Raw genomic sequence first — 23404 nt, forward strand, 5'->3', positions numbered from 1 at the left:
ACATAGAAGATGACTGCAAAAGTAAAAATAAAAAAATTATCCAAAAGAAGTTAGACAGAAAAGGATTTAATATAGGGAATTAGGTCACCATAATTTTTTTTGTAGGAAGGGCTGGAAAAACAGCCCCCAGTTTAGCTTCCTGGTACAACTGCTGGATAACGATCACAGAACTGGCTCATGACAGTGGTATCTACCTCCAGGACCAGGAATCCAGGAACCCACCAAAGGCATAGGCTATTTCCCCAAATGTTTTACAAAGAACACACATGACTGCTGGAATCAGGAAAAGAAAAATTTTAGCTCACAAACAGTTTCCCAAAATATCCATTTACTTTAACAAATAGGATGACCAGTCGCTACCCTTGGGTCCGGTGTTCCCCCTCTTCCCTGCACTGCCTGGTAGTTCACACCCCGACTGCTCTTCCCAAGGCTTCCCTGGCGACCCGCCACCTCCGCAGTCCCCTGCAGTCTCTCCTGGTAACTGCGGCGGACCAGCCGCGCACACAGGCCCCTCTCCACCTGCCTACCACCCTCTGAGGGAAGCCGCAGGGCGCCTCGTTTCCCAAGAGCCACGGAAACGCAGGTCGGACCCCACAGTCAGGGGCGGGCGGAGCGCTCTCCACCGATATGCGCCGCTCTCCGGGCGGGAACCTCGGGCGCGCCCTGCCCACCCCCTGCCGTCGCCGGCGCCCCCCACGCTCCACCAACGCTTCAGTGAGACGACTGACGGCGACTCCGCCTCCCACGGGCGCAGCGACGGTCCCGGGCTCCCGTGACGAACGGCCCGGGAGGCCGGCGAGGGTCGCTGCGGTGGCTCCCGGAGGGCAGGACGGGACCCAGACTGACTGCGTAGCGTGCGTGGCCCCAACGCCGCTGGGAGGAGAACCACCCAGTGGCCAGCCACCTGCAGAGCGCGCAGGCTCCGTCAGGAGAGTCAAAGGGGCAGTGCGTCTTCCAAGTCCGACCGCAGCTCCACCCGCACAGCCAGAGCGCCTGGACCCGGGTTTCGCGCCCCACCGGGCACGTTTCCTCGCCCACCGCCCCGCTATCCTGAAGTGCCTCGCGCCGAGATCCACCCACCCCCTACCTGCGGAGGGGAAGCAACGGCACCCGTGGGAAAACCTCCTTGGAGACTCGGCTGCGAAAACCTGGTGTGCACCAGGTGGCGCGTCTGGGCGGCCCTTCTCCTGCAGCCCACCTACCTGTCAGGCCGCACTGCCTTAAGTCCTGCTCCTGCACCCAAGTCCTCACCGCCTCCGGTCGGCCCTTCGCCTGTAAGGCTACTAAGAAGCCCGGCACTCAGCCCTCCATCTGGCTGCAAGAGGTTCCGTCCTGCACCCCATGTGTGTGCAGCCTTTCCTGTGAGCCTCGGAGGACCCTGGGAGCGCCACTCAGGGCTGTGGGAGCGCTGCGCAGCTGCCAGGGGCGCCCGCTGAGGGCATCTATGGGGAGCTGCTGGGAGTCCACCACAGGTCAGTCCTGGAATTCTTGGCTGGAGCCCTGGGTGGCTACTCTGCTCTCAGGAGTCAGCTCAATTCTGTTGACTTTAGCGGTAAATCGGGGGAGACTCTGAAGCCCCCTGAGATGTTCCCTGTTGGCTGTAGACCAAGAAAAAGCCTCCAAATGTTGCCGCCGCCAAGGGCATTTCAAGGACGCTATGGGAGTAGGTAGATTGCCCACTGGGTTAGCTTCAGGGTGACCAGCCTCAGTTCTGAGTGATCCCATGATGTAGTTTACCACTAGTACAAATATTATCATAACCACAAAGTCACTGCATTTACCCTCATACCTCCTAGGTGCTGCCCCAGGAGCTGACTCATATTTTCTTATTTAACACAACAACCTTATAAATAGGTTTTATTTGTTGTAACTGGAATTTGAATCAGCAAAACAGGGAACAGAAGCTATTATTTTCCTAAGTAACTTTACCATAGTATTATTTCCACATAAGTTAATCCTGATGCTTCCGTTGGCCTTTGATAAATTCATTGTAAACTACAACAGAGTTACATTTGGTTGTTTTTTTTCGTAGAGACGCCAACAAAGCATGGTTTTATGAAGCTAATTTTGTGTCTTGAGTCTTCATGAATACTGCTTGAGCCACCTACTTCATGTGCCAACCATTTATAATACTAGAGACAGAGGCTACTAATCTCATGGAGCTATACTTTAAAAGGAAAATAAAGGCAATAAATAAAAACCAGATAGTGATCAATGCTAAGAGACTGGTAAATGCTAAGACAGTAAAACAGTGTCACATCTTAGGGCTACATTGATTTTGTCCAACACCTTTCCTGTTACCCAAGTCCTAGGCCAGAAGACTAACTCTGGGGTCCCAACAATTCAAAATTGATCACTTTCTCCAAAAACCAAATGGAAAAAGTAATGGGGAAAAGGAACTTTCATCAATGTACCTATACTGGAAAGACCAGTGATGTCAATGACTCAGTCTTGTCTCTCAGATACTAATGAGAACTTTAGCTTAAATAGAGGAAGAACTGGTACAGGAACCAGGACGGATGTGTAATAAGCAGTCCTGGTAAACTGTCATGTGGTTTATCATTCTCTTGAGTTCTGATCACACCGAGTCTTATTGGTGTTGAGGACATTGCCAGCTGTTCAAGGGCAATGTCCACATGCTTCATAGGATATTTATCTATTAGATCTGTGATCCTGGAATGGGGGGCATTCAGTTCCCATGGGACTCTATTGCTCCTGCTGAGGGAAGGCAGTCTCTTCACCATTGATTGGCCTATAAGACTCACTGTTTGTGGAAAATGTGGAGTAAAAACTGAAGACTTCTAGGCACCACTCCAAGGCCCAGAAGTAGAAGCAAGCTGGCTGTGGAAAATATCTTAATTTTTCACACCTTCATGTCTTCAGCCTTAAAGAAAGCATATTATCAGCTTTAGATGAATACTACTTACATGATTACTATGCTTATACTTACATAAATTAGTACATCAATTATGGAAATGCTGTGGGGACCTCAAAAAAAAAAAAACTAGAAATAGAACTACCATATGACCCAGAGTTGTGCAGGAATCTGACCCATGCTGAGTGCCATAGCTGAGTGAGAATGATGCATGGCATTTTTGCCAGAATGGAGTGGTGAGCCAACAAGCCATTGAGATGATGATGGTTATGTTAAGCTGTGTATTCAATTGTATATTAGACCCCTGCTGTCCGCCTAGGCCTGCTACTTTGGAGTTCTCTTGGGGATTCCTGGAGAGTTGGTTGGGGAAGCTCTGGAGGAATTTCCAGTTGGTGTGGTGTGTGCCTGGAGGAGCCACGTGGGCGGCGTTAGGGAGAGGTTCCCGGGAGCATCTGTGGAGTGTGCTGGTGGAGTTCGGAAATAAAGTTTGTTCCTGCTTGAGTGGCTCATGATTTGTGCCCAGCCAAACTGCAGCAGACCCAAAGTTTAATAAGGGAGTAAAACAGACAAATACAAAATGAAGAAGAGATGCCAAACTTTATCATGCTTTTAGTTACACATTAGGCATTGGCAAACCCAACTGAAGAAACAGGTATTTTTAGCAAAGACAGCCTCTCTAAGTCCCTGTTTTATTTTCCTATTTGCGCGTTTTTTAAAAACTTTACCATAGATTGGTATCCTTTGGTGGCTTCTCTGAAAGACTCTCTGGCTATTAAACGGCTTCTCAGTGTTTTGTTTTGTTTTGTTTTGTTTTTTTTTGCATCCTATTCTTTGTTTAACTTGTTTCCTCCCCTCCAGATATTAATGCACTACACTTATCGGCTAAAGCAATGATATCAACCACCTTCCACTTAAACAAAAGGATGCTTATTGTTTTTTAACTTAAAGTATATTTCAGAGATAGGGCCCTAGCTCTAAGCTAAGTAGACTGCTGATATATTGAGTCTGGCATCTAAAATATAGCTGAGAAATGTAGCCAAGAGACTCCAGATCTGCAAGTCAGGTAACACATTTAAAAGTTTTACTCTGAATACTGTAGAGACAGGCAGGGGAGAAGCAGAGAGTTCAATTTGGAGGCTATTGCAATAGTCTGGGCAAAAGATGATAATTGGGGGGCCAGCAAGGTTGCAGTAGAGTGATGAATAGATATATTGTACAGTGATGCCTAGAAGATTCATGGGTTGAGCATTGGCAGGAAGTGGGAGAATATAAGATGATTTCAACAATTTGGCATTGATAGAATGGAGTCACCATGTTGAAAGAGGAAGGCAGCAAAGAGTTTGGGGACATAAAGTATTCATTTTTGTGCTGGCAAGTATGCAGAAATAGGGGAACTCTCATACATTTCTGGTAGAAATGTAAATTAGTACAGCAATTAAGACAAACACTCTGGGGCTCATCAAACACACACACACACACACACACACACACACACACAGAAACTAGAAATACTACTACCATGTGATCCAGCAGTTCCATTATAGAGTGTATATCCAAAGGAAATACAATTAGTATGTGAAAGAGATATCACTCCCCAGTTTATTACAGCACTCTTCATAGTAGCCAAGATGTGGAATCAACCTAGATGCCCATTGTGGACGAATGAATAAAGAAAATGGGGCATATATATACAATGGAGTTTTTTCAGCCAAAAAAAAAGATGAAATTTTATCATTTAGAGCAACATGGATGAGCCTAGGGACATTATGTTACATGAAAAAAGTCAGGCACATAAAAGACAAATACCACATATTGTCACTAAATGTGGAAACTGAAAAGGTTGATGTCACAGAAGTAGAGAGTAGAACTGGGAAGAGTGGGAAGAAGAAGGGGGTGGAGAAAGGCTGGTTAATGGGCACGGGGTCCAGCTGGATGGGAGGAATACTTCTAATGCTCTCTAGCATAGTGGGGTTCTCATGTTGATGGTAATTAATTGAATATTTCAAAATAGTAAAGAGGATTGTTGTAGGGCATGATGTAATGTGGGGCATGTTGCATCAGAAAAGAGGAAACTTAACTTGCTGGCTGCTACCCGCTTCCCAGTCCTGGGGCCACAGATGGCTAAGAGAACACCTAGCAATTAGCCAGAAGGCATTGCCATGGGTTGTGATGAAGAATCGGACCACCTCTAGGATAGGCTCAGAACCCTTCTGCCCTCACGGTCAGCTCCTGTCTCCCATTACTGCCTGTAGGATGAGTGAAGATGTAAATTCTCCCCACCCTGCTGACCTTTACCCTGATTGGTTCCTGTACATTATATCACATGTGTGTGTTTTCTCGTTAAAGGAGATCCTGCTTTGACTGTTCTTCCTGGCACATCTGATTGTCCTCCTGCAAGGGAAGGCTGGGTGCAGATGGCCAGTCGACCTTTACCTTTCTTGGCCTGTCCTGGCTGGGGCGTGCTCTCCCAATCTCTCCCACAGGTCAGGAGGGAACAGGGAGGCTAAAACCCCTGACATCTGGCGCCCCATGCAGGAGTGAGAGTATCGAGCCAAGCCAAGTGAGTTTTCCAAGGTAAGGGTATCTCTGGAAAGATGGGGCAATCTCACACTAGGCATAAGGACCCAGCTCTCAATGCTCAAAAGCCAAGGTTTAGAGATCTTGGATGCGCAGGTCAAAAGGTCTGGGAAACCTTGACACTCCTGGGGTCCTGGTTGAAGGCTGAGGGGGAGGAGGAAGGAGAGGTTTGTGAGAGGGAGCCAGGCTGGCCAGCAGGAGCCCCAGGTGTTTCTTCTTGTGGCCTGCTGCAGGCCCCACCAGCGCCTGGGTGTCTAAGTCCCCATCCCACTTCGCCCTCGGGCCTTGGGCCGCCTGGGACCCCACAGAACAGTTGGTGAGGAAGAGGGAAATTAACCTGGGAGAGGACCCCCCCTCTGAGGGACTATCTGCCCTCAGTGCCTGTTTCTCTCATGGCCCCTCAAGAGGAACATCTAGGGGCAACAAAGACCCTTTTAAGACACCTATTCCTCCTTCCACCAATCCTTGGCCCGGTCCCCTAGATTCCACACTAACTGCCCCTGTCTCGGAACACATGGTAGACAGTCGGGATGGGGTGGGTGGAAGAGGAGATCAGTAAAAAGATGACATTTGAATTATAGTCTGAATGATGAGAAGCCAGCTTTGTGAAAACTGAGGAAGAAGGTTTAGGGCAGAGAGATCACATATGCAAAGACATTGAGACAAGATTTGCAAGGGATAATAAATATATTTTAAGAATTGGTGACTGAGTTGGGTGCAATGGAGCACTTCTGTAATCCCAGGAACTAAGGAGGCTGAGATAGGAGGATGGCAAGTTCAAGGTAAGCTGGACAATTTAGTGAGAACCTCTCAAAATAAAAATGTGTGTAAAGTAAAAGGTCTGCAAAGTAAAAAGGTACATAGCTCAAAGGTAGAACAACTACCTAGCATATGTGGGGCCTGGGTTCACTCTCTAGTGCTGAGAGAAAAAAGATAGTGACGATGCACTTGAAGGGGTTTGGTCATTGTTGACCAGAGGGCTGAGGGAGAGAGAGAGAGAGGCCGAGGTGGGCTCCCACAGGCTTCTGCCCTGGGATATGGATGTTTATGCCACCACTGAGGATTTCTAAGAGAGAGAAGCTGGTGTGAGGGAGGGAAGACCATAAAGTCACCTTCAGGATGTATTTGATTGTTCCTGGAATAGTTTCTGGCCTGAGGAAGCACTCAAAACATACTGTTAGATGTCCCAGTGAGGGGTCTGTGGAGGAATTGAAAAATTAGGACCTGATTGATATAACCTGAGGTCAAGAGATGACATTTAACACATAGGCAAACGAAGGCACAAAAAGTTTAGGAAACCTGTTCAATGTTTTCTAGCAAGTCAGTATTAACTGTCCGAACAAAATCTAGCTCAATCCCTTTTTCATTCATTGCTCTGGTCATACAATAATGATGCTTATATTAATTGTTTCATTTCTCCACATAGAGAGAGAAATGTCCTCGGACAACAGCAACACAATAACAATAAGTGACCAAATCATGTTTTGGTAGATCTTAGCATCTTCAACCCCAACCGAAACAAGCACAGGTTTGTGAAGAGGTTACCTTTGCTGTCCACTGTGTTATACTGTGTTTACTGTGTTACAGTAGGATACTAGCTGGCAGCATCTGGTGAGTCAGATATGGAGCTTGAGTAAAAGATGTGGCCATAGGGAAAATGTGTCCAGAACTCTTCTTGCATACATGAACTTGGACCTTTGGGCTAAGGTTAGAATTAGGTCAGTGCCCTCCACTGAGTTGAAAGAAGTTTGGGTTTTCTTTCTCCCAAGAAAGGAAAGACCACATTTGACTTTGATGTAATTATATATCTTAGGCATCAAATTTATATAATGATTGTAAAACCCAGAAAGCCCAAGAGCCTGAGATGATATACTAAGAAGAATGTACATTTAAGTAAAACTAGAAGTACTTTACAGCACCCTGGCACAGTGACCTCTGAGAATCGATGCTCCTTTTCTATACTGAAGGGCACACACTGAAATATTCTCAAATAAATCTTTGAGGACACAGGTCAGAGGGAACAGGGAGGCTAAAACCCCTGACATCTGGCGCCCCACGCAGGAGTGAGAGTATCGAGGTCAGAGATGTAGATAGCTCTGCACTGAAACTTGCCTGTGTGTCTTATTTGACAGAACAGTTCTTGTTTTCGTTTTTTGTTTGTCTGCAGTACTGGGATTGAACCCAAGGTCTTGGGCATGTTAGGCAAGCACTCTTCCTAATAAGCCACATCCCCACCCCTTTTAATTTAATTTTATTTTATTCTAAGTTGCCAGTACTGGCCTCAAACTCACAATCCTCTTGCATTACCCTCCTGAATAGCTATGATAACAAGCATGTGCCTTCATACCCAGCTTTTATTTTCCTCTCTAATTGAATACATTTTCAAATTAGTCACAATGATTTCACTTTTTGTGTGATCCACTTAGCCAGCCCCTGCAGCTTTTGAGTTTACTAGTGCTGAACTTTTCTGACAAATTTCTACATAAGCAGCCAGTTACCAATAATAGAATTACATGAAGCCAAAATATTCTCATGATTCAGCCTATACTGAAACCCTAAGAACTCTCTCTGACTTCCTCTTCCTCTGGGTTGGTAAGAACCCAAAGCCGTCTTATATCCTAACTTCACAAAGCCTGGGTCTTAGGTGTGAAAATGAACATACCTCTTGCACATGTATCTGTGTTGCTGAGGTACAGTTGCAAAATTAAGCCAAAATGCTCAAAAATGGCATGTAAAACAATCTTCGGCATCAGAGCCCTGAACAACCTGAGTGCACCTGAAAGGCCCCTGATGCATGGTGATTTATAGTGAGGACAGTGGGAGCTGTCCTTTAGCACTGTGGTGAACACTAAATGAGACCACCTTTTATATATTGTCTATATTTGTGTGTGTGTGTGTGTGTGTGTATATATATATATATATATATATATATATATATATATATATATATATAAACAAATTTGAATTTTCAGGATATTGTGAAAGACCAAAACACATTAGATGGAAATAAACCTGCCCGCATCTCACCAGTAAAGACTCCAGAGGTCAAGAGTTATCCTTCATGGTTGAGGTACCGTGGTAATCTCCTTAGCTTGGAAGTCCACAGGCATGGCCCACAGCTGTGGTCTTGAAGGTAAACAGACAGAGTGTCATGGGTAGCTGACTCTGGTAGGTTGTATTCCTATTCCCAACTATCCACTGTCTCCCCTGTGGGATTATTGTGCATCCAGCCCTTAGACATGTGGCTTTCTGTTTCTCTGAATGGGCAGAGCCCATGTCCTGTGTTTTGGAATGTGAATGGATGTGGTGTCTGAGTTGAAGCTTTAAATGTGCCTGATCGGATGGTTCCTACCCCCTGCCATGAAAACTATACAAACCAAATAAGTTCCATGGTGGTTAAAATCTTTCCTAAACTTTCATATAAGTATTAATTCATATCATTTTCAAAAAGTATCTGTATGTGCATAGATATGTGTGTGTCTCTCAATGTCCTCACCTGTAGAGGTGGGACTTCAGTTGGGCCTGAGTCTCCATCACACCTCTTCATGTGTCCTGTATCTCATACCTCAGCCCAGGGAGGTGGGCGGCACGGATGGTATGAAAGTCTTGGAACCAGAAGGACTAGCAAGTTCTCAGTTGGACAGGCCACATCACTTCCCAGAGCCTTTGTCTTCTCTACTTTAAATGGGTAAGCAGTGCCCAATTTGGAGATGGCTCTGAGGACATACCTGGTGCCTGAGAGGACTTTCTCAGCTCGGTTCTGGGCACTGCTGTTGTTAGGACGTGGGATGATTAGACAGGCTGCCACTTCCTGCTGTCCTCAGTCCCAACAGACTAGCAACAAAGGCTTCTGTTTACTGTACACCACCTGCGGGCCAAACGCCTGTCATTTAAGTCTGTCGCCTCCTGTCCTCCTCAGAGCACCCCTGCAAGGCGTGGTTACTTTGGGTCCTTTTCCATATGAGGAAATGGGCATAGACCAAGTAACTTGGCCGAGCTTACACAGCCAGTGGGGGGCGAGTGGCAGGTGGAGTGGAGAAGTGTGCACAGGCTGCCGGCTCCTGAGGGCTCTGGGGCCCAGGCCCTGCCCAGCGGCTTTGTAATCAGGATGCATTCCGGAGCACACCAGGACCCCAGAGGAGCTCAGCTCTGTGACCCAAGTCCTTTGCACCGCTCTGTAAGTGGGTGTGTCTGTTCCACCCCACATGGTGATGCAATGGGGCCTCTCAGGTCCTGCGGTCAGGAGTTCGAGGCTGGATCTCATGTCCAGCTGCGTAGATCCAGTCAGTGCCTCATTGCTCAGCCCTTACACAACCCAACAGGGTGGATTCAGGTTACAACCAAGGCCAGGGGCCCAGTCTCCTGTACCCCCACATCCTGCTTTCTGCTGGTCCACCTGGTGAGCAGCCCCAGGGGTTCCATCCACCAACTTGGTCACTCACCCCATCAGAGAGTTCAAGGCTGTATTGAGCTTTTGCCACTGTGAAGTTGCTGACCTGTGAGGGTAGCCGTATTGGGCTGGGGTGGGGAGGGCCCTTGGGGGCCTGAGGAGAGGGCAGAGACTTCATCTGAGTCACCCCTTTATCCCTCTTGTATGGGACCCATATCATTCATTCATTCCACAAACGTGACAGGTGCTTACTCTGTGTCAGGCACTGAGCTAAGGACCTGTGTAATACTTAAGAAATAATCACTTGATTGTTTAAATATTTAATGGTTTATGGGCTTTTTACCAAATGTGCCTGGCCCAGCAGGTGCTTAATGCCTATTTGATTCATTAATTACTAATCTCCAGACTTCTAACCATATGTGCCTGGCATCGTGCCTGCATAACTTAACTGTGCAAACAGTAAATCGAATAGACAAAATTTTCTTAGAGATCCTGCACCTAGTGGAGGAAAAAGTAGGCCCAAATCTTCATCATGTTGGCCTAGGAACTGGAAGTTGGAGTGAACCACAGAGTAGGAGGATTAAGCCTTTCTCTGCCGAGTGTGTGTACCTGACTTTGCAGGTGTGAGTTGCAAGTGTGTGCATGCACCTCTCTGTCAACAGGGCACATGCAGATCTTCCTCACCCTGAAGCTGCCACCTTACCTTGTCCTCACCGAAGTCAGTCCAGAACAACTGGCCAATCAGTGTGGAGCCTGGCCCGCCCCTTTGCTCAGCTAATGGCCCAGGACACGGGGAGTGGGGCAGATTCAGCAGCCAGTATTGCCTGTGACCATCCCTAGGAGTTCCTGTATAGGAAGTTTCTTCACCAGGAACCAAAAAGGAACCCCCAGGGTCAGCTCCTAGCGATCAAACCCAAAACAATTCTGCCAAGTGGGGCCCACACGGAAGAATCCTGCTTCTGCCTTGTGTTCCTGGCTCTCAGGGCCTCAGACAGATTTTCCCTGGCCTAGACCCGGGAGAGGAATGAGCCGGGCAGAGGATCAGTGACCCTGGGCCACCTGAGAAAGCAGTAGCCACTTCGGATGTTGACAGTAACCTCGTTACACAGCAGTAGGTGCTGACATTGGCCACGGATGCGCAAACATCAGGCCAGTCAAGGCAGATCCTCTGGTGATTCTACAAGACCCGCTGGTGAGTGATGTCTGGCCAGTGAAGTGCATTCCCGTCTACCCTCCTGCTAGGCCCTCCCTCCCAGAAACTCTCAGGTGCTTTGCAAACAGCAGCCGCCAAACAATTATGTTCTCCCAGGAAATATTTCAAAGCATCTTTGATGGCACTATCCAGATGAACGCTTTTGACTTGGGTCTGGTTCCTGCTTCTCAGCTGACCACACATCCTAAAGGGAAGAAATATGAGCCCTGCTGCAGGTGATGACAGGCACTGGGCAAGGCACTTTCATTCAGTCACTTGTTCATTCCACAGACGTGTATTGAAGAGCTGCCGGGTGCCAAGCACAGTGACAAGAAGGGGACATAGAGGAGCAAGGGAGATACCTGACCCACCCTAAATCTCATTTCTAGTGCAGGAGGTGGACAGGGAGATATGGTCGTGACCCAGCGCAGCCCACACTGAGATGGCAAACACCCAGGCAGTGAGGGACCCAGAGGGGAAGAGGGTCTGGAAAGGTTTCCCTAAGGAACAGATGCCTTGGATGAACAGGGCGGGAAAACATTAATTAACTAACCAAATATACATTAAGACCTGGTTGGCCAAGACTATTTGTTTAAAGATCATCAAACCCTAGAATAGTTAGATAACCCAACGGTCACTGCCTGGGCCCAGCCAGGAACCCAGGGCAGTGTCTGCAGAGGAGGCACCCACTGAGGATGCCACCTGCAGGACCAACTCTAGGTGCTGGTTTCTGCTTTTGTCTTCAACCCTGAGCCCCTCAGCAGTCTTCCTTCTGGGTCTTTCCACCAGCCAGGATAGTGCCAAGCTTTACTTCCTGTGGTTTGGTTGTAACAACAATAGGTATTCTTTTTCTTTCCCAAATATGAAGTTTTATCATAATAGTGAAAAGGCCTTGTCAAGCCACACACAAGTTCTCTTCCGCCTTCCCCCATAAAGAGTCCTGTCGTCACTGTGGCTGGGGAAGGGACATGCATCTCTGAAACTCATGACGAGCTCATCTGGAAATATTGAAAATGGCAGCTTTGGTCCTGCCGTAGAAGAGATGCTCTGGGTTCATGCACAGTACCTCAGTAATTTTTAATTACTGCCTAATCTCAAAATTAAGTCACCCTGATTTTCTTGCTGTGGTGTGAATCCTCTGAGCCCTTCATCCACCTGAAGGACTTGGGGTTTGTCAGCTGAGGTGGATAAGCCCCCGGGGAACCTGCTCAAGACCCTCAGCCCTGCTGGTATTGTTTCTGAGTGAGCTGAAGGCTGCAGTCTTTCCTCCTCTCTAAAGATCAGCCTGGAAGCTCAGACCTGTCTGATGTACCCTGTGTGATGGGATCATGTGAGGTCTTCGTGTCGTCACTGTGAAATGGACCCTGGAAAAACTGAGGCTCAGAGGTTTTGTTTTTGGTTTTCGTTGGCAGTGCTGGGGGTTGACCCAGGGCCTTCGGTGGCAGATGCATACTGCCGAGCTGCGCCCCCAACCCAGGCTTGTACAGGAGGTCTCTGCACCAGATTTGAACCCAGATCTACCAGTCTCCAAAGCTACCCAGCCTCACTGCCTCCCTGTGTGGTGAAGGAACCAATCCTGCCAATCAGGCCACTTCAGCCCCTGCTGTGGCCACCAAAGAGGAGACAGACAGCAGGAAAACACGGCCTTGGGGCTGCTGGTCCAGGACAGGCCAACGTTGGCTCTCAGCTCTCCTGTGTGGCTGGATGACCTTGATCTGGTCGCTCTCTCAGAGCCTCAGTTTCCTCAGGGATATCTCACCCGCATCTGATGCTGGAGCAAGGGTTGAAAGACCGTGAACGTGGGTGGTGGTTCTGGTGTCCAGCCTGTTCAGGAAGCAGTCCCCCCTGTGGCCTGGGTGGCTCCTGTGGGCAGGCCATGAGCCTCTGGGGACCTGCCAGATTGGTCCCTTGCAAGAGCTCATCAGACAGCCTTGAGGCAGGGTCCGGCCCTTGCTCACACCTTTGGCAAACCAGCCTCTCAGGTTGTTTCTGTTTATTTATTTATTGTTTTGGTTTAGGGTTGTTCAGCCACTGACCCCCCCTCAATTGGGACAAGCAGCTCTCCTGCCTGGTGAGGAAATGGCTTCTCCTAGTCCTTTCCCGTCCCTGAGTCCTGGTACCATATGTCCGCATCACCCAGTTGGCTCCTAGTGAACGTTCAGTTTAGTTTTGTAAATAAGTGGCAGTTTCTCCTGGTGTGTTTTGACTTTGCTTATGTAACATGTGTGTCCCCAACAGAAAAGGGTCGGCTCCTGAAGGGAAGGACTGCCTCCTGTCTCCCTGCCTCGCACACACTTTGTACTCAGCAAAGGGCCTCAGTATTAATTTTGTGGAGTAGCTGAGTGCTTGAATGAGTGGATAAGTGTGTTGAGCATCAGGGAATAATAAGAAGTTAGAGAATCTTTGTGGAGGAAGGGTTGATTAAGGGAAAAGCACCCCTGGGTGTGCTGGTGCCCTCCTGTAATCCCAGATTACATCGGAGGCTGAGGTAAAAGGATAGGACATTTGAAGTCACCCTCAGTTTAGCAAAACTGTCTCAAAGTAAAAAGGCTGGGGATATAGCTCTGTGGTGAAGAGCCCCTGGATTAAATCCCTAGAAAGAGAAAAAAGCACCTGGGCTCTAGGTTCTTTTAAGCCACAGAAGGGACTTTAGGCAATGGGAAGAAGTCTTATTTCACAAACCAGAAGATCATGAAGCTGCTGAACCCTTTCTTGTTCGGGGTCTAGTGACCATCCAGTTCCTAGTCTGTTCGGTCAGGGCAAGGGTGGAGATTGTGTGCTGGGAGCCCTAGGCTACCTGTGCTGCCCTCCCCAACCCTCCTCCCTGCCCATCACTGACTTTTTTTCCCTTACCTCTCCAGGAACACCCCCAGTGTGCCTGAGCGAGGCCTGCGTCTCAGTGACCAGCTCCATCTTGAACTCCATGGACCCCACGGTGGACCCCTGCAGGACTTCTTCAGCTATGCCTGTGGGGGCTGGATCAAGGCCAACCCCGTGCCTGATGGCCACTCATGCTGGGGGACCTTCAGCAACCTCTGGGAACACAATCAAGCCATCATCAAGTACCTGCTGGGTAAGCACCAATGGGGACACTAAGGAATGGGCTGCAGGGGACGCCACCTACTGCACCTGCCAGCCAGGCCTGGTCAGATGAGGGGCTTTGCCCTGTCACTCGCTGTGGGGCCCTGCTGTGTGAGTTATTCATCTCTAGTCTCAGTTTCTTTGTGTAGCAGCATTAATAACATCCAAACTGTAGAGTTGTTTTGTTTGAGGTTCTGGGAATCAAACTCAGGGCCTTGCATATGTTAGGCAGGTGCTTTGTCAAAGTTTTGAAACAGGGTACTTGCAAAATTGGCCAGGGTGGCTTCAAATTTGCAATCCTCCTGCCTCAGCCTCCAAAGTAGCTGAGATTACAATCATCCAGGGCTTTGAGCACTACAGAACACACTGAGATGCGTCAGCCCGTCTGTGACATATACCAGGCACACAGGAGCTGATAGCTGTGGTCATTTTATTTTTTGGCTTCAGGATGCAGCATTGTCCTTGGATAGCATTGACTGAGTTTTGAAAGCTATGAGAAAATGGAGTCAAGGCTGGACATACCACATCAGACTTTAAGGCTACGGCCCAACGAACGTTCTAACAGCTTATCGTAGAGTTAAGTTGTCCACGTAGGCAGGGTCTTCCGTGGCCTCACAGACTCTCCAAAGTACTTTTGACTTTGGGGTTGATGGTATCATCCTCATATTCCAATCCCCCGCCTGCCTTGTGTGCAGCTGGATTTCTGGTTCATGTTGTTGAATTTCCATCAGCCCCATGGAACCCAGAGGGAGTTGCAGCGCCAGGCTGCACCCCAGTCCTGACTCAAACCACTTGGCAGTAGGGACCTTTTCCTGCTGCCCCCTGTTATCCCGTCCTGGGACCCTAAATGCTGGGAAGGGCCAGATTATGAAAAAAACAATCCATGCAGCCATGCTGGACAGACCTTGGCTTTGACAAATACTCATTAACTTTTTGAAAACCACTCAAGACACCCAAGGTAGGTAAAATGAAGAAGCTACCTGAGAGGGGACAAATCTTCTCAAAAGGACAGTCATCTCCTTATGAGACAGGAAATGATTCTAATTTGACAATTATGAAATCAAGGCAGCTGGGGCTCTTGGTGAAGGTGGGAACATGTACACAGGTGAAGGAGTCCTTGACTCACTCGTGCCTCATGCTGGGGCACAGCTGCCACCAGGTAAAACCTGCCTGTCCTTTCTCCTTGACCCGGACATTTCCTGGGTGGGATGCCCCTCAGCACCCAGTGCAGCGACAGCCTCCTGCTGGCCCCCCAGGGATGGAGCAGGGTGCTACTTGAACTTGGAGTGAAGGAATCTGCAGGCCAAGATGGCCAAGCCCCAGCCTGAGATGGCCCCGGGCCATCTGAGGCCACCAAAGGTGTCTTCCAAAGGGGGTGCCGCCTTTTGTTTCAGATCTAGAAGCTCAAGTGGCAAATATGTCTGTGGTTTCAAGGCTACAACTCAGGACAGTCCCTTCCCCAAAGCCCAGTGACACAGCTGGGGCCTTGGCAGGACCAAAGCGAAGCAGTGCGTGGTCCAGACATGTAGCGAGGTGGGCTGGGTTCAGTGCCAACTCTCACTGCGGGGTCTGGGCCAGTCCCGGAGCCTGATTTTTCATTGACACACTGGCAACTGCGCTCCTCCAGCTTATAAAATTTAATGGGAAAATATGAGTAAAGAGCTCTCCTCAGTCTGCACATGGTGGTTGCTCTTTGCGGTGGTAGTACTCTCGTTCCTCACATTAATCCCTGCACAGGACTGTATGGTTCACAGAACGCTTTTGAACTGTCATCCCATTTTATCCTGTTGGGTGGAAGCTGGGGAGGTATCGTTCACCTCATTTGATAGATGAAAAAACTGAGGTTCAGAGAGGTCCTCAAGATAGGCCCATAGTTGGCCTGATTCCTGGTCCTGTGTCCTTTCCCCTGTCCCATGCCCTCTCCTCAGGTATAAGGGACAGACATAGCTCCCTTGTCACTGTGTTGAAGGGAGCACAGAACACTGAGGGCTAAAGGAGAGTGGGAAGGACAATGGCAGTTTTTGAGTGTCTGTTATGTTTTAGGCTGTTTATATCTACTGCCTCTTTAATTCTCATTAACATCCTGGAATTTAGGGATTATCATTCCCATTTTACAGAGTGAGGAAACTGAGGCTCAGAAATGTGAAATAATTTTGCCAAGAACATACCTTCATTCCAGAATGGAGTGGGGCTGGTGCTCTGGGGGGCAGATAGCATCGAGGGGGGGAGGAAGAAAGATGGGCAATTAAGCCCAGAACCACTCCTTTTGCTTTGTGGTCAAGGGCGCTGGCCTCCGACTGGCCTGGAGCTAATTCTTACTGGGAGGACCTTAGACCTGTGCCAAGATTGGATCCATCCTGTCCTGTTCCCTGTACATTGGCAGGGCTCATGAGGAGTGGCCTCAAGGCCTGGGCCGTAGCCTTACATCACCGTGTCCCTGAGAGTCCCGTTGTACATGGAAATCTGCTCTGAGCCGGGGACAGAACAGCCAGCACCAGGCCATCAAACCCTTGACCCCAGGGCCAGGGGCTGATGGTATCAGGAGGCAGACCAGAGAGCTGCGAAGTCTGGTGGCCTTGGCCTACGAGCTTGGCCGCTGCCAAGTGACCTGCTTCTCTCCACCGTAGCTCCAGTCTCTGTGAAATGGAGGAGCCAGTGCCACCGGGAGTGAGGCTGCTGTGACACTGACTGGCACGTGTGGTTCAGAGGGCCACGCACAGGGCCTGGCACCCACAGAGGGCTCAACAGGGCATAGGCGCCCTTCTTGGTGGGGTGGGTTCCAACCGGACTTCATCCTGACAAGCTGTGTGACTACAGAGGGCCACCAGCCTCTCAGGCCTCAGCTCTCCACCTGTGAAGTGGCGTCTAGCTCACGTGGTTAATCAGGATGCTCTAAGGGAAAGAATCTCTGCTTATTTTATTTCTCAGGGAAACACTGACGCGGACCTGGCTCCAGAGCAGGCAGTACAGGCACGTCCCCGCCACCGAGGCCTTGGGTTACTTTATTTTATTCCTGTGGTACATTCAAGTAGGCACCAGTATATTCCCATTTTACAGATGAGACTCACAAAGACAAAAGAAGTGTATTTCCCAGGAAAAGGTAGAGCTGGGATCAGCTATGGGGCCTCAAAACTTCTGTCCTTTGTCTCCTGGCTCTCCTGAAGTCAGATTCCCCACTGACAGGCCCCAAGTGATGCTGCTCAAGAGATTGGCTGAGCAGAGCCTCTGGCCTCACGGCTCCCATCTGCAGTGGCTGCTTGGCCGAGCTTTGCAGGCCAGCCAAGCCGTGGCATAGGCCTGACTCAGTACTGGGGTCACCTTCGCATCACACTGACCAGAGGCTTGGAAGGCACATCCTGGGGATTAGTCTAGAACAGCCCCTCACCTGTGGGCCTCGATACCTGGGGCCTTGATACCTGGGTGGACACTGGAACAAGAGAGAGTGCTCAGGCTCCTCTGAGGTCACCCGGAGCAGACTTCTTTCTAGATGGACAGAGGAAAAGATATTTGCAGTGCCGGCAAGGATGGCGTCCACTGGTCCAGAGGACTGCAACTACCATCCATGTGCCAAGTGAGCTTGGGCAAGCCTTGTGTTTCTTTCATGGGTGAATTCACCCCAGGACCCTCAGGAAATCCAGAGACCTGGAGCAGGTGGGCTGAACTAGGCCCGGGGCCACTGTGGTGTGTCCTCCTTGCAGCCTGCTGGCTGGAGGGTGCGACCTCAGCTGTTCAGAACACAGGCGCCTCACTGCACTCTGCCTCTCCCCCAAGAGACATACAAGCACTACCTTGTGGACTTAGGGGAGACAAGAGTGTGGCCTCACCAGATACAGGGGTGCAGGCCTGTAATTCCAGCCACTTGGGAAGCCAAAGCAGGAGAATCACAAGTTCGAGTCCAGCCTCAGCACTTTAGCGAGGCCCTAAGCGACTTAGTGAGACCCTGTCTCAAAATGAAAAATAAAAAGGGCTTGGGATGAGGCTCAGTGGTTAAGCGACCCTGGGAAGCCAACAGACAGGCCCCTCACTCCTTAGCCTGGCCCTTGCCTGAGACTTTCCCACTGTGCTTGGATCCAGTCTCTAGAGTGCCCCCACCTGGCCCTTCAAGACCCCTTCGACCCACTGCCTCTGTTGAGTCTTCCAAGGGCTTCTTAGGGCCTGAACTACATCATGGTATTGCCAGGTTTACTCTACAATATCTACAATATCATATATATATATATATATATATATATATATATATATATATATTTGCATAACAAAAAAATGTAATGCAAGCTTGTAACAATTCAAGCAATACCGGGATCATTAGAAAAAGTTCGCAGCCTCCTTCCTTCTACCCCAAACACCAATCTACACATGCACGCTATTCCAGCAGCATGAGATGTGTCCACGTCACTGATCTGGCAACGAATCAGGTCACCCTGTGTCATCGCTCAAGGTTTTGTTTTTATGTTTCCCGCATTTGCTGTTTCATCTTCCTGCCCTCTGTGACAGGCTGTGTCTTTGAAATGCTGGCTCCGTGCGGGGCACATTCTGGGGACAGGGCCACTCTGGGGTCCCAAGGGCATAGAAATTGTTTGGCAGCCTGAGACAAGACCACAGAGTTTCCAACTGCCTGGATTCTTCCTTCTTGGGGCCCTGAGACCCAGAAACTTCCCCAGTCACTTCCCCAAAGTCCCGGAGAGGAAGGACAGCATCCCATTTAATAGGGCCACTTCTTCCTCTGGGAGTTTTTATTGGAACGCCCTTTTCCACATCACTCCTCAGGAGCCTGAATGAGCCCAGGTAGGCAGAGCGGTGACCCAGGGGGGCAGAGCGGTGACCCAGGCAGGCTGCAGGATGGGGGCTGGGAATTTTATGGTCTCCCTGGCTGCAGCAGGACTGCCTGGCCAGGGACGTGTGGGGCCCCCACTTGGCCATCAGGGCAGGACCTGTGTTTGTTTTAGATACAAACCACAGACTCAGTTCCAACAGTCACAGGCCTCCAGAGCCCCATCCTGATGGGGAAAGCAGGAGCTGATAAAGAAGGCGCCTTGTTCTGCAGGAGAAAAAAACATAAGGATACCATGTGTTGTTGCCATTCATGGTGCCTACTGCAGGCCAGGCCCTGCACTGAGATCTCATGGACAGCCCATGGGGATTCAGCATCATCCTCACATTTCAGAGACAGGGAGAAGGTTAGGCCCAGGGAGGGGAGGGCAGGCGCCTGCCTGGGAGGGCAGAGCCCACAGCAGCTTGGGCTTCCTGGAATTTGAACCCAGGCCACTTAAGCCTCTCTGGGGACCAGCCACCCCTGTGTGGGTGTGGCCGTGTGTGTACATCTCATCCTAACAGTTCCCACTGCGGCTCTTACTAGTACCACACCCAATTTATAGGTGAGAGGTTGGGTAACTTATTGGAGGTTGCACGAGTCAGTGGCTGAGGCCCAGGGCAGAGGTCCACTCGGGGGTCTGGTAGAGATCCCCAGGTGTCTGAACCTGAACTTCAGACCGACGCTCTTCACTTGCCACTGGTTCCCAGGCTCCACATCCTGGTAAAGGCAGCTGCTTGCCCAGGCTGAGGAAGCCTGGGACCGTTCCTGACACTCTCACCCCTCCTCTGCTGGCCCACGCCCCCATCTTGGCCCACCTGATCTACTCCAGTGGCCTCCACCTGGCCATCTTGCTTCAGCACTTGTCCCTGGAGCCCTTGAGTGAGGAAGGAGAGGGGTGGGAGAATCCTGGGGCTCCAGGAAGCAGAGGTGGGAAGAGGAACTTAAACTTCCACCAGGGCTCCTGCCCCAGCCAGAGCTGAAGCGGGGTCCAGGCATGGTGCCCCTGGAGGGGGCGTAGCACAGCACACACCTGCATTTCCTCTCCATGCAAATCCTGGGTGGCACCAGCCCCATCACCCCCCCTCCCCTGAGGTGACATCCTGCCTTGTTAAACACGGACACTGAGCTCCCTTCTTTGAGCACATGTTGCTGAAGGCCTACTTTGTGCCTGTTCAGGTTCTGGGGACACAGGGATGACTAAGACACAATGTGGCGCGAGGCAGCCCATGTAGCCCCACTCCCGGTCCACGTCAGCTTCCTCCTGCCCAAGCAGGGCTTCCTCTGGCCGCCTTCCCAGGCCTCTCCCACCATCCTCTCATGGCTTCCGGCACCTTCTCTTCATACTCCCCTGTGTGGAATCAAACACTCTTGTGACTTTAGTTGCCATCTGTTCACCACTGGGCTGCCAGCTTCCTTGGACAGATCCATGCATCTCCACACCGAGCCTGGTGGCCACCAAACACCAAAAACCCACAGCTGTGGGAAAGCCAGTGAGCAGGACCCCAGGTTGCTGGAGGAACTTTGAGCTTGTTTGGGGAGCCTCTCAACAAAGGAGAGAGGGAGGCCATGCTTGAAGGCGTTGTCCTTGACCTCCAGGTGCTAGGGAATTAAGGGCCAGGCAGCCTCAAGCTGGAACTCAGAATGTGCTGTGATTAGCACAGCCAGGCTGTTCCTGGTGAGCCTTCCATGGGCCTCTTATCTGGGTGGCCTTGGGCTCTGGAGGAGGGAGATGCCAGGCCCTCTAGCTGTGCACAGAGCACCTCCCCTAACAGTGGCCCTGGCATTCAGGGTCATGACTGGAGCCAGATGTGGATGGTGAGGCGCAGTTTCTGTGCCTGGCAAATGATGACAGTTCTCCTGCTTGTCCTTCCAAGAGCCTAGCTGCTAGGAAGGGAAAAGCATTGCCACAGAGCTGAGGCCCCTGGGGTGAGGGACTCCCCTCTGCCACCCCATGCTCTGCTTCCTGAGTTGGAGATGTGGCAGCAACCCTAGCTCGGCCCCCTTTCCCTCCTTTGTCCCCAGGAAGCCTCACACAGGTGTCTCCAGAGCACAGCAGCAGCCCTTGGTCTCCAGGGCAGGGCTTGCCCCTCCCTGTTCAAGCCCCCAACCTCCATCTCTCACTCAGGGCCTTCTCTTGGCTCTGACCTGCCTTCAGTCCAGCCCGCCACGTGCCCTTTCTGGGGCTACCTCCCAGATCTCAGCTAGACTGGGCTTGATGCCCTCTGACCAGTGATAACCATGGTGCTATTTATGCCAGAATGGAGGGACGGGGATCCTTGTGGGGTGAGGACTGGAGAAGCTGATTAAAGACTGGCCAGGAAGTGACTCGTGCCCTTGGCACCCAGAGAATGCAACACACTTTCCTTTTCTTCTAGCAGCAGGCCCTTCCTGCTTCCTTCCTTGGCCCCACGCTGTCCACTCCCTCCACCCAGTGCCCTTTGCCCTGTTTCTACCTGGAGACTGCCTTTGTTTCTCTTTGAGAACCAGCTCCAATAGAACCTCCTCTGGAAGCCCCCCCACCCCCAGGCAGAGGGGGGTGCTTCTCTGTGTTCCAGAGCCTCTGCAGTGTTAAAGCACTTTTGTGTGCTGTGTTCCTTCCTTGGCACATCTATGTCCCCACTAGACAGTAAGCTCTTTGGGGATAGAGAGCAGGTCTTAATTTTGTGCCCAGAGTGCTGAGAATGTTCTGGAAGGAGCAACATAGGAGAGGTTCTGGGTAAAAAAAATAGACTGAGAAAGGATGGAAGCAAGTGGTGTTTTAGCAGGGTCCCATGCCGAAGCCTCCTGGGGTTGAGGACATTGTTGTCTGGCCCCAGAGTACCCGCAGTACCTGGCACAGAGCAACCCTTGGATGGCTCTGCATTCCATGGATGGATGGATGGATGGATGGGTCGATAGAGGCCCACGAGAAAGGTGCCTATGGAGGAGGTGGGTTTGGAGAGATCTTGGGAGAAAGCAAAGGAAGAGGTTTAAATTCAGAGAGCAACTAATCTGAGAGAAGGACAAGTGGCCAGCCCAGGGTGGGAGCAAGCTGGACAGATGGACGCAGGGGCCAGGAATCTGACGTGGTCTGGAGTGGAGCTCTGAGACAAACATGCAGGCCCAGAAGCCCCAGCACATAGTAGGTCCTGGGGACCTGAGTACTCAAACTCACCAGGTACAGATGGGGACCTTCCGTGCTGTGCTCACACAGGAGGGTGGCCTTCAGCAGGCAGCTCTGGACCAGCGGCTAAGGACACAGGGGATGGGAAGGGAGTCTCCGGGTGGGTGGGTGGGTGGGGGTCTGAGAACCAAAGAGGATGAGGTGCTGCTGGCCTGAGCTGGGGAAGGACGGGGAAAACAGCCCTTGGAGTCGTCCGCGGGTCTGTTGACTGCACCTGGCCCCCTGAGAAGGAAGCGGAAACTCAATTCACAGTGAATGAGGCCTTTCAGGCTTCACTCAACCCCAGTGTTTCTCACAAGGAAGGTGAGCTGGGATCTGAAGCTGAGACTTGGCTCTGTCCCAGCACCAGGCAGGGGAGTTCCTGCCACGTGTTGGCTGGCAGGGATGCCGACTGTCCTGCTGGGTGAGCCTGGGCTGCCATGCCAGGGACAGGTCCTCAGGCCTGATCAGCAGATGGGCAGAGACAGGGCATGCCCTCCTGATCTGCACCCAGCTAGGATGGGGGCACTCATACCCGCTGGGGCTGGCTGCTCCCTGACAGCAGCTGCCCTGATGGCTTCACAGTGGGGAGCACCAAGGCTCCAAAAGAAACTTGCCTGGGGATCCCCAGCAGGTAAATGGGGGCTTATTCAATATCTGCTATCTCTTATCCTTCTAGAAAATTCCACAGCCAGCTCGAATGAGGCAGAAAGGAAGGCCCAAGTATACTACCGCGCATGTATGAATGAAACCAGGATCGAGGAGCTCAGGGCCAAGCCCCTGATGGAGCTGATTGAGAAGGTGAGTCCCTGGGACATGCTCACGCCTCCCTCCTGCCGCGCCTCCTGCCAGCCCCTCTGGCTGCAGCTCTCAGGCCCACTGGTGCTCAGCCACCCCACACCTCCAGCCTCCGCACCCAGCTGGAACACGCAGCCTGTCTGTCTGCCACTGCGTGTGCATGCACGTCTGTGCGTGGGGGGACTGTCTGTTGTAATGTGTGGGGTTGTGTGTTAGCATCTGTTGAGGACATCTAAGTGTCTCAGTGCATCTGCGTGGGCCTTGGGGACAATATTCACTGGGAATCTCTTCCTCTGGATTGCCACTTCCCTTTCCTCAGGAGGTGGGTGTGAGTGTGCAAGAGGTGTGTGTTGTTCCAGAGAAACCAACAGGGAGTCTTAGGCCAGCAACAGAGCCAGACCTGCTGGCTGGAGGCCTCGCCTTGCTCCTGAGCCCAGGAGAAATCTTCCCTCCGGGCCAGGCTGCCTGGCACAGACAGAGATGGCTGCGGCTTTTCTGGCCACCCTTTACTTGCTCAAGGGCTCGCCATCCTATCT

The 23404-nt window shown here is 50.8% G+C and overlaps 1 pseudogene; it reads left to right on the forward strand.

Moving 5' to 3' along the window:
* Positions 1-627: 627 nt before the first annotated feature.
* LOC144253016 (endothelin-converting enzyme 1-like) overlaps positions 628-23404 on the forward strand; it is a 48537-nt pseudogene continuing 25760 nt past the window's right edge.

Source organism: Urocitellus parryii, unplaced genomic scaffold (assembly GCF_045843805.1).
Source record: "Urocitellus parryii isolate mUroPar1 unplaced genomic scaffold, mUroPar1.hap1 Scaffold_86, whole genome shotgun sequence".
NCBI lineage: Eukaryota > Metazoa > Chordata > Mammalia > Rodentia > Sciuridae > Urocitellus > Urocitellus parryii.